Source organism: Aythya ferina (assembly GCF_964211825.1).
Source record: "Aythya ferina genome assembly, chromosome: 1".
NCBI lineage: Eukaryota > Metazoa > Chordata > Aves > Anseriformes > Anatidae > Aythya > Aythya ferina.
The window spans coordinates 27,352,673-27,360,078 of record NC_140296.1 but is presented as its reverse complement, the minus strand read 5'-3'; the positions used below and the strand labels follow the sequence as shown (position 1 = coordinate 27,360,078).

Sequence of the window (7,406 nt, the reverse complement as noted above, 5' to 3'; positions counted from 1 at the left end):
CTTTGCCCGAATAAGTTTGTGTGGTCCCGTCTCCTGTGAACTGCAGGTTAAAGGGCAATGGCATCCTGGGATGGTGATTTCTTCCTCTGTTGTCCAACCCCAACTAATTTCAGGTATATTTTACAATGCTGTGTGGACCAGCAGCAGAGTGATATCAGTTTCCGAGGAAGCCTTTAATCTGAAGATACTTCAAAAGTTTCAGAAAACCTTGATCTAATCTGACAAATTGCAGCACCTCCAGAGGATTCATTCACCTTGAAGCATTCCTTCTTCCTTTCCTTTCCTTTCCTTTTCTTTTTTTTTTTTTTTTTTTTTTTTTATCCTTAGTTGTGATGCAAGGAGGTGATAAAAGTGGCCCCCCACTGCTGACGTGAAAGGTATCCAGTTTCTCCAGTGCTGATGTTCTGACAGCTCACATAGTAAGCAACAAGGATTTATTTTATTGTTGTTACTATTTTTTTTTTTTTTTTTATTTCCCTGCCTGCATGGGGGCTGGCACTGCATTCAAAAAGACACCACCAGCTTTAGACCACAGAAAATGACAGAGGGGGTCAGTGGTGAAATGACCAGCTGCTGCTGGAAACAGTATGGTTCTTGGTGGGCCTTAAGTAACACAGATGGGTGGAAGAGGTTTCTGTAGGAGAGGAAGATGCTAACACAAGCTTGTGTATTAAAGTAGGAGCCAGGTGTTATATTTTCACAACCTCTGGCTTGCATCCAGCTTTTAACCTCTCCATTCCCCCCTGATTCAGGAGTGCTTGGCTCTCGCTGAGCCTTGGCTGGCTTTTTGGACAACTTCATTCAGCCGTGTTGATGCCAAGCAAAGGACCCTGCTTCAAGGTTTTCAACTGGAACCACACTTTCCTGGTGTATCTCTCTTGATAAACTAAAGCTAAACAAACAGCCACTGAAACAGGTTTAAGGAGCACCAATATAAACAGGAACATTTTGCTGCTGTTTTTACTTGGCAGGATCAAATGCAGCTGCCTGCTGAACTGGGTAAATAGGGAACAGGGCAGGATTGCACTTCAACCCTTTATCAGGGTTCAAGGCAAACCTTTCCCTCCTTTTATTTATTTTATTTTTATTTTTATTTTATTTTTTTTCCCATTCTGTGTATATTTTGGAGCTGTTTTTAGAAGTTAATCTCTTTTTAATTTTCAGTCTGGGTTTCTGGAAAATGAACTAGCTGAAACTGATTGTGAAATTATTCCCTGGCAAAAGGTAGGCAGAAATCATGCAGAAATGATGACAATAGAAAGAGGTTTCCACACACACACAATAAAAATAAAAATAAAAATAAAAATAAAAATAGAAATAAAAAAAAAAAAAATTGTTTGTAAAATGACTAATTTGTGGGGGCTACCAATTTTATGCTTGCATGTTTAACTTTCTATGTGTATCAAATATTGCAGAAATTGCAAATCTGCCTTCCTGGACTAGACCTAAAGCTGAGCTGGATCCTTCTCTGTGTACAGGGGCCTGGGAGAAGGAGCAAGCAGCAGGCGTCAGAAGTTCTCAAAGGGAAGCAGGGAGGAATCCATCTTCACACAAGGTCCCCGGGATGGAGTTCATCTAAATATGAAGAGTGATAAGTATTGCACAATGTTTATTCACAACATCAGATTCTGATATTCTCATTCACCTTCCACATGCGTAATGGTGCTTTAAAACCCACAGATACTGGCTTATGACACCTCCAAGTATGTACTTCAGGAGGCTTCTCTCAGCCCATTTCTCCAGCCTGTCAACATCCCTCAGGATGGCAGCGTGCCCTCTGGTGAATCAGCCACTGCCCCCAGTTCTGTAATGTTTGCATTTAGTGGACAGAAATTTGACAACAAAAGAGGTGAGCAGCCCCCCAGATCCCAGAGGAAGGCTGGATAAAACCAGGAAATGTCTTTAATCACTAATTATTCTTTTATGTGCAACTCATCTCCTGCAGCATAGTACAAAATGCCTACAACAATAGTGTAGGCTTTAAAAAACTTTACAGGTCTCAGTATAAATCAGGACAGTGAGTACACTTCTAATTGAAATTTCTCAAGTTTTGTTTAGTATCTCTTGCCTTGTAAATATCTTCTACAAATACAGAAGTGCTATTCTGCTGTTTTGTTTGTTTTGTTTATTTTCCTCCCAATTACTCTTTAAAAGGAAGAAGCACAAAGCGTTCAGGAGTCTGGGGAAAGCCATTTGTCCTCCCTGAATAGCATGAGTCCTGTTTCTTGATGATCCTTGGCAATAAATGGGAAAGACAGGAACATGTTGGAAATGTCTTCCTGGCTGTCCTGGCTGTCTGGGCTGGGCGATGTTGGAGGGGAAAGCACACAAATCTTGCTGCTACCCAAGGTCTGGTGTGCAGGGTGCCCCACACAGCAGTTGTAAGATTAGGGATGATATAGGGATATTGTGTGGTAAATAAATCATAGATGATGGTTCCTCTGGACAAAGAGCCAGGAGATGGAAAACAGCAGAAAGGGCTTCAGCAACTGCTGGGTGCAGAAAGAGAGGGAAAATAACTCCAAACCTTCTCTCCTAGGATTTGTGGCTTTTAAAGCAAAACAAAGGATGAGGTTAAGCAACAAGAATAACCTCTAGTACGGAGAATATGACTTAATGATCCACAAAGTAAAGAAGTTGTAGAAAAATCCACCCTGAACCCTTTTTTTTTTTTTTTTTTTTTTCAGTAGAAAGGTGATTGAAAGTAGTAACAACAAACAGTAGAGCTACTTAAATTCAGATTACCACAGGCTAAAATCCCAGTGTAAATGTCTGTGATTTTATGAAAGCAACCTAATTAGTCACAAGTGACTAGGGATATGGATTAAAATCAGGCACTATGGGAGAAGGTTAAAAGATCCTGGCTCCAGTCTGTGACAGAAGATTGCTCCAGGAAGAGAGCAGGGGGGCAATGAGGCTTTACACGGGAAGCAGGGTTTATGGGGGAAACTGCTGCAGGGACAAAAGAAAGGAGTCAAAATTGCAAGATAAATTCTGATAGAGAGAAGATAAGGCCAGAAGAAGATAAGAAAAGAGGAAAGGGTTTTAATATAGAAGGCAAAAGATCTTGAGGATTTATGCGGACAATGAAGCAAATATCCGTGCAAAGTGTCCCACTACCACTCCCCATCACCAGCTTAGCAATGGTGTGGCAAAGTGGACCTGAAGAGCATGGGGCTGGAGAAAGCCAACTCTTCTCTGGTGTAGAAGAAACAATTCTGTGGATATTAGGCATAGCTCTGAGTGAAAGCTTTTATCTGGCTGGGTGGAAAATAAAGAAATAATCCCTCTCCATGAACATAAACAACAGCCAGAAAATAAGCAGGGCATTACACCTGCAGTTGCCTTAGGTGGGTGTTTAGGTAGGACCAAAGCTGTGTCCCCATGGGAGCTGTTACCATTGGAGTTATGGTCCACTGAGGGCAAACATTCAGGCTTTTGTCCTGGGCTACCTTCTGTGTTTGATGTTAAGCATTTCTTCTTTTTTTTTTTTTCTTCTGGCATTAAGACCTGATCTGGCAGTTAAGTATACAGCTATCCTTACTGCCTTGCTACCTCCTAGTCCTTGCTAAGTGACATTTCAGATGAGGGCAGTGACCTGGCATCCATCCGAGACACCGCTGGAGAGGCAGAATAAGAAGGGCACGTAACCAGATTTAATCTTGTGCTGCCAGTGGGTGCTATGGGATGCGCGGTGCGGGCCGAGCGGAGCCTCCTTGCCAGCCTCCTGCCGGCTGTGGCCAGATAAGGGCACAAACAGAGCGGAAAGATTCAGATTAGACCGACAGCATCGGGGTAATAAAAGATCTGCTTATTCAGTGCTGTGGTTTTGGATGGGAGAGCAAAGCACGGGGCCCCTTTCCTCGCACACGCCTGGGTTCAGCCCCCTCCATCCCGCCGGGGCCCACGGCTATTCTCGGCTCCAGCCGAGCTGTTCACGACACCCAGAGCGGGGGAACTGAAGCACAGAGATTAAAAGTGACTTCCCCACCGGTTGTGACCACCAGGAACGTAACCCGGATTTCCTGCTGTGCAGTTTGGGGTTTTAACCACAAAGATTTCCTGCAAAACTGTCCTTTGCTTATCCCCCCCCTCTCTCCAAGCAAGCTCATCAGCAAGCAAAGCCTGCTCCCAGCACGGCATTTAGCCCGCCCTCACCACGGCTTTGCAGGATGCAAAGTATAAGGATGCATCAGTGCAAGCTGCGTGGCTATCAGGTTTGTGCAAAGGGGAGCACAACTCTGACGTTTTCTAAATAAATGCTTGACTTTTGGGTTGTTTTTTGTTTGTTTGCATCTGGCCTATAAACACCTGCAATACGGTGTCTTAACATTTCTGCCTTCTGCTATAGATGGGCCTGTCTGAGGTGTCATTACCTGAAGCCTGGAAAGCCTTTATTCTTGCACACTAGGCTCTATTTTAAATGCATGCCACAATCCTTTGCTCTGGAAAGTTCACTAGCTCCCATTTCATTCCTCCTCTCGCTCCCACTTCTTACAGCAGCTTTTGAAGCATCTTGTCACTGCCCTGCAAGCGGTGTCAGGAGCATCCTGGTGCTGTCTGCATCACACCTGCCCTGCTCGTGCTGCGCCTGCTGGCCCTGCTCCATCCCTGTCCCTGTCACTGTCCCCCTTATCTGGGCTGCAACCGCCTGCTTTATCTGCCCCCAACAGCCCTTCCTCCATCCTTGCACCCTGCCAGCAGGGTCTAGAGCAGCTTCCTGTCGTACTTTCTCTGCTGCTTGTATCTTAATTCCTGCCTTGAGTAATCTCTGCCTCCGGTGAGCATCTGCCACGCCGTGTCTTTCTGCAGACCATATATCTTGCTCTGCCTCTGTCCCTCTTGTTTCCTCCTGTCCCACTGAATCCCTTCTCTACTGGCTTGGGATTTTAGTGTTTCCTGTCCTTGGGAGTCGGGATCTCTAGGCAGTATAATACAGACTTTTGATCTGGTTAAGGTATTTCAGCTAACTCCATTGCACTCACAGCGTACCTTGCACATGCTGGTTCCCCTGCTCCAGCACTGCCCCTTGCTATGCTGCTTGTGCCCAAACCTGCCTCTAATCGTGGCTGCAGCTCGGGCTGTTCACAAGGAATTGGGTATGTGGGCAACACATTTAGCAGCTGGGATATTTAATAACAGCATATATATAAGTAGAGTCAAAGAAGTTGAAAATATTTTATGCTTTATTCCTTGAAAGTCAAAAGAAGAGGCTTCATAAGAAAATACACATCTAAATTCACAGCACTCTATGTATTTCTACAGGCTTAGGAGAAATCAGGACTAGAAATCTAGTGATTATGCTTAAATATACAGACCATTAAGAAATATGTTGTGTAAAGCAGATATATGGGAAAGGACCACATCTGAGGATTTCCATGTACCATACTCTGTTATTTAACACAACATAGCATAAAAGGTCCAAATTAACACAGTTTATCATGAAATCCACCTGTTTGTTTTTTTTTTTTTTTTTTTCTTTCAGGAGAGGATACAAAAATAACGCAGTGACTAGATTAGTTTAAACTGAGGTTAATGAGAGATTCTTCAAAAGCAAAAATAGCAGTGGATAAACATGTTTAAACTTTGTTTGTAATTTTAACACACTTAAAAGCAGCAAGAATCGATTTCTATTGGCTTGTTAGAAACCAGTCTGTCAATGATCTTTTCCATGGGGAGAGCTGGATAGGGAGTTTTCCTCTAAGCACATTTGTTAGACTTGCTAGTCCTCAGCCAGAAGAACATTATTTCTCTGACTTCAGTTGCACTCAGAAGTAGCTCAGATGTGCTGGGACACTCTCAGAGGTTGCTCCTAGACCATGCCTCTGCTGAGAGCCCGAACCTCAAATGAGCTCCAGCATCACTCATCCCTGATAGTAGAATTCATGAGAACACACGTGCAGATGCCACCTTCCTTTGAAACCCCCTGTTTAATTTGAAACATACACACACAATAGAATTACTCATGTACTAAAATGTATGCCTAAGTTTCTACAGTATCAGGAACTTACTGAAGAAATAAATTATTAAAAAAAAATAAAAAATCTGATGCTCCCAGCCTTCATGCTCTGCCATCCCTCCCAGGGCAGAGGCACCTGTAACAGAGCCCTGGGCTGACTTTAGTGCCCACTTAGGCAACACTTTTAACGTTTCTAGGCCAGCCTCTTTTATGTTTCAGAAAATACATTGAGGGTGAGTATGCCTAGGAAGCTAATATTCATTTGTTTCTAGTCTTAGGACATAACCAACACATTTCTGCACACAGAAAATCAGGAAAAAAAATTCAGAAAGGCTGGTGCACTGTTCCCAGAAACATGTGCTTACCTTGTGAGAAAATGTGACTTTAGGGGGTTGGGAGAAATGATACCTGCCAAATCCATGTCAAGCAATCCCTACCCAGCTTTATACACTGCACAATCCCTACAGCTTTATACACTGGCATCAACTTTTTATACACACTTTTTTTTTTTTTTTAATATAAAGTTTATATCAACTTTATATACAACAATATACACATTTTATATGAAAGTTTATATCAACTTTTTTTTTATACACTGGCATCAACATATATTTTATATGGTAATTAAGGGCTCTCACCCTCATTTTTTGTTGTATGTACTCAATGGCTGAGACTTGCAATGCTCAGGTTAAGTGGCATCCCAGGTGTGCTGGGGAAAACAGCTCTCCAAAGGATCCTGGAGAGGTTTGCTTTGTATCCAGAAAAATGCAGGCAGGAGTGTATGCATGTAGCTGGCTGGCTAAGTGCCCAGTGAATTATTTCATTTCTGCTGTGCCTGTGGCATTTAAGGTCGTTTTAGGCCATGACCTGGGGCTCAGGGCTCAGTCCCACCCAGGGCAGGTGGCTTGCTCTAAACTTGTCTTCTCTGCATTGTCTGAGGGAGTAAATTAGCACTTTTGCAGCACTGTCAGTCTCTTCTGAAATATTCTCCATCTGATCAGAAAAGCATCACTTTGAGCACCAGCCCTGTGCTGCTGAACTCTTTGGGAGCTATGCCTCAAACAGGAGCTGTCTTTGGCTCTTGGCACCTATTGGACTAAAAGTTAAAAATTACAGCACAGTAAAAATTTGAAGTCACTTGTATATATTAAGTACATATTTAATGACACCAGCCCTTGCAAGGTTGATGCCAGTGTTCAGTTGTAGCAGGAGGGAATGTGGTAACTGCAACAGAGAGTCAGAAAAAGTGGAGTTACTCTCCACACAGAAGCCTTGTTATATTCTTTATTCCCTGTTTAACTTACGAATCTGCCTGGTGGGTGAAGTTGTGGTTTTCAGCTCTTTCCCTTGTGATCTCCCTGCCTGTTTTCTCTCCCTAAAGTTAGCCTGAGTAAATGTTTGACTTTGTCCCCTAAGCCCCCGCATACCGTTGTGTAACCTAATAAAC

The 7,406-nt window shown here is 43.1% G+C and overlaps 1 long non-coding RNA gene across 2 annotated transcripts; it reads left to right on the top strand.

Moving 5' to 3' along the window:
• Positions 1 to 956: 956 nt before the first annotated feature.
• LOC311429851 lies at positions 957 to 2,105 on the top strand. 2 transcript variants are annotated; one of them, XR_014688411.1, is made up of 4 exons: positions 957 to 999; positions 1,165 to 1,224; positions 1,416 to 1,588; positions 1,681 to 2,105. It is a non-coding gene; the product is annotated as an uncharacterized lncRNA (long non-coding RNA). The 2 variants fall into 2 exon arrangements; XR_014688412.1 differs by having other exon boundaries at positions 958 to 999; positions 1,416 to 1,595.
• The last annotated feature ends 5,301 nt before the right edge of the window (positions 2,106 to 7,406 follow it).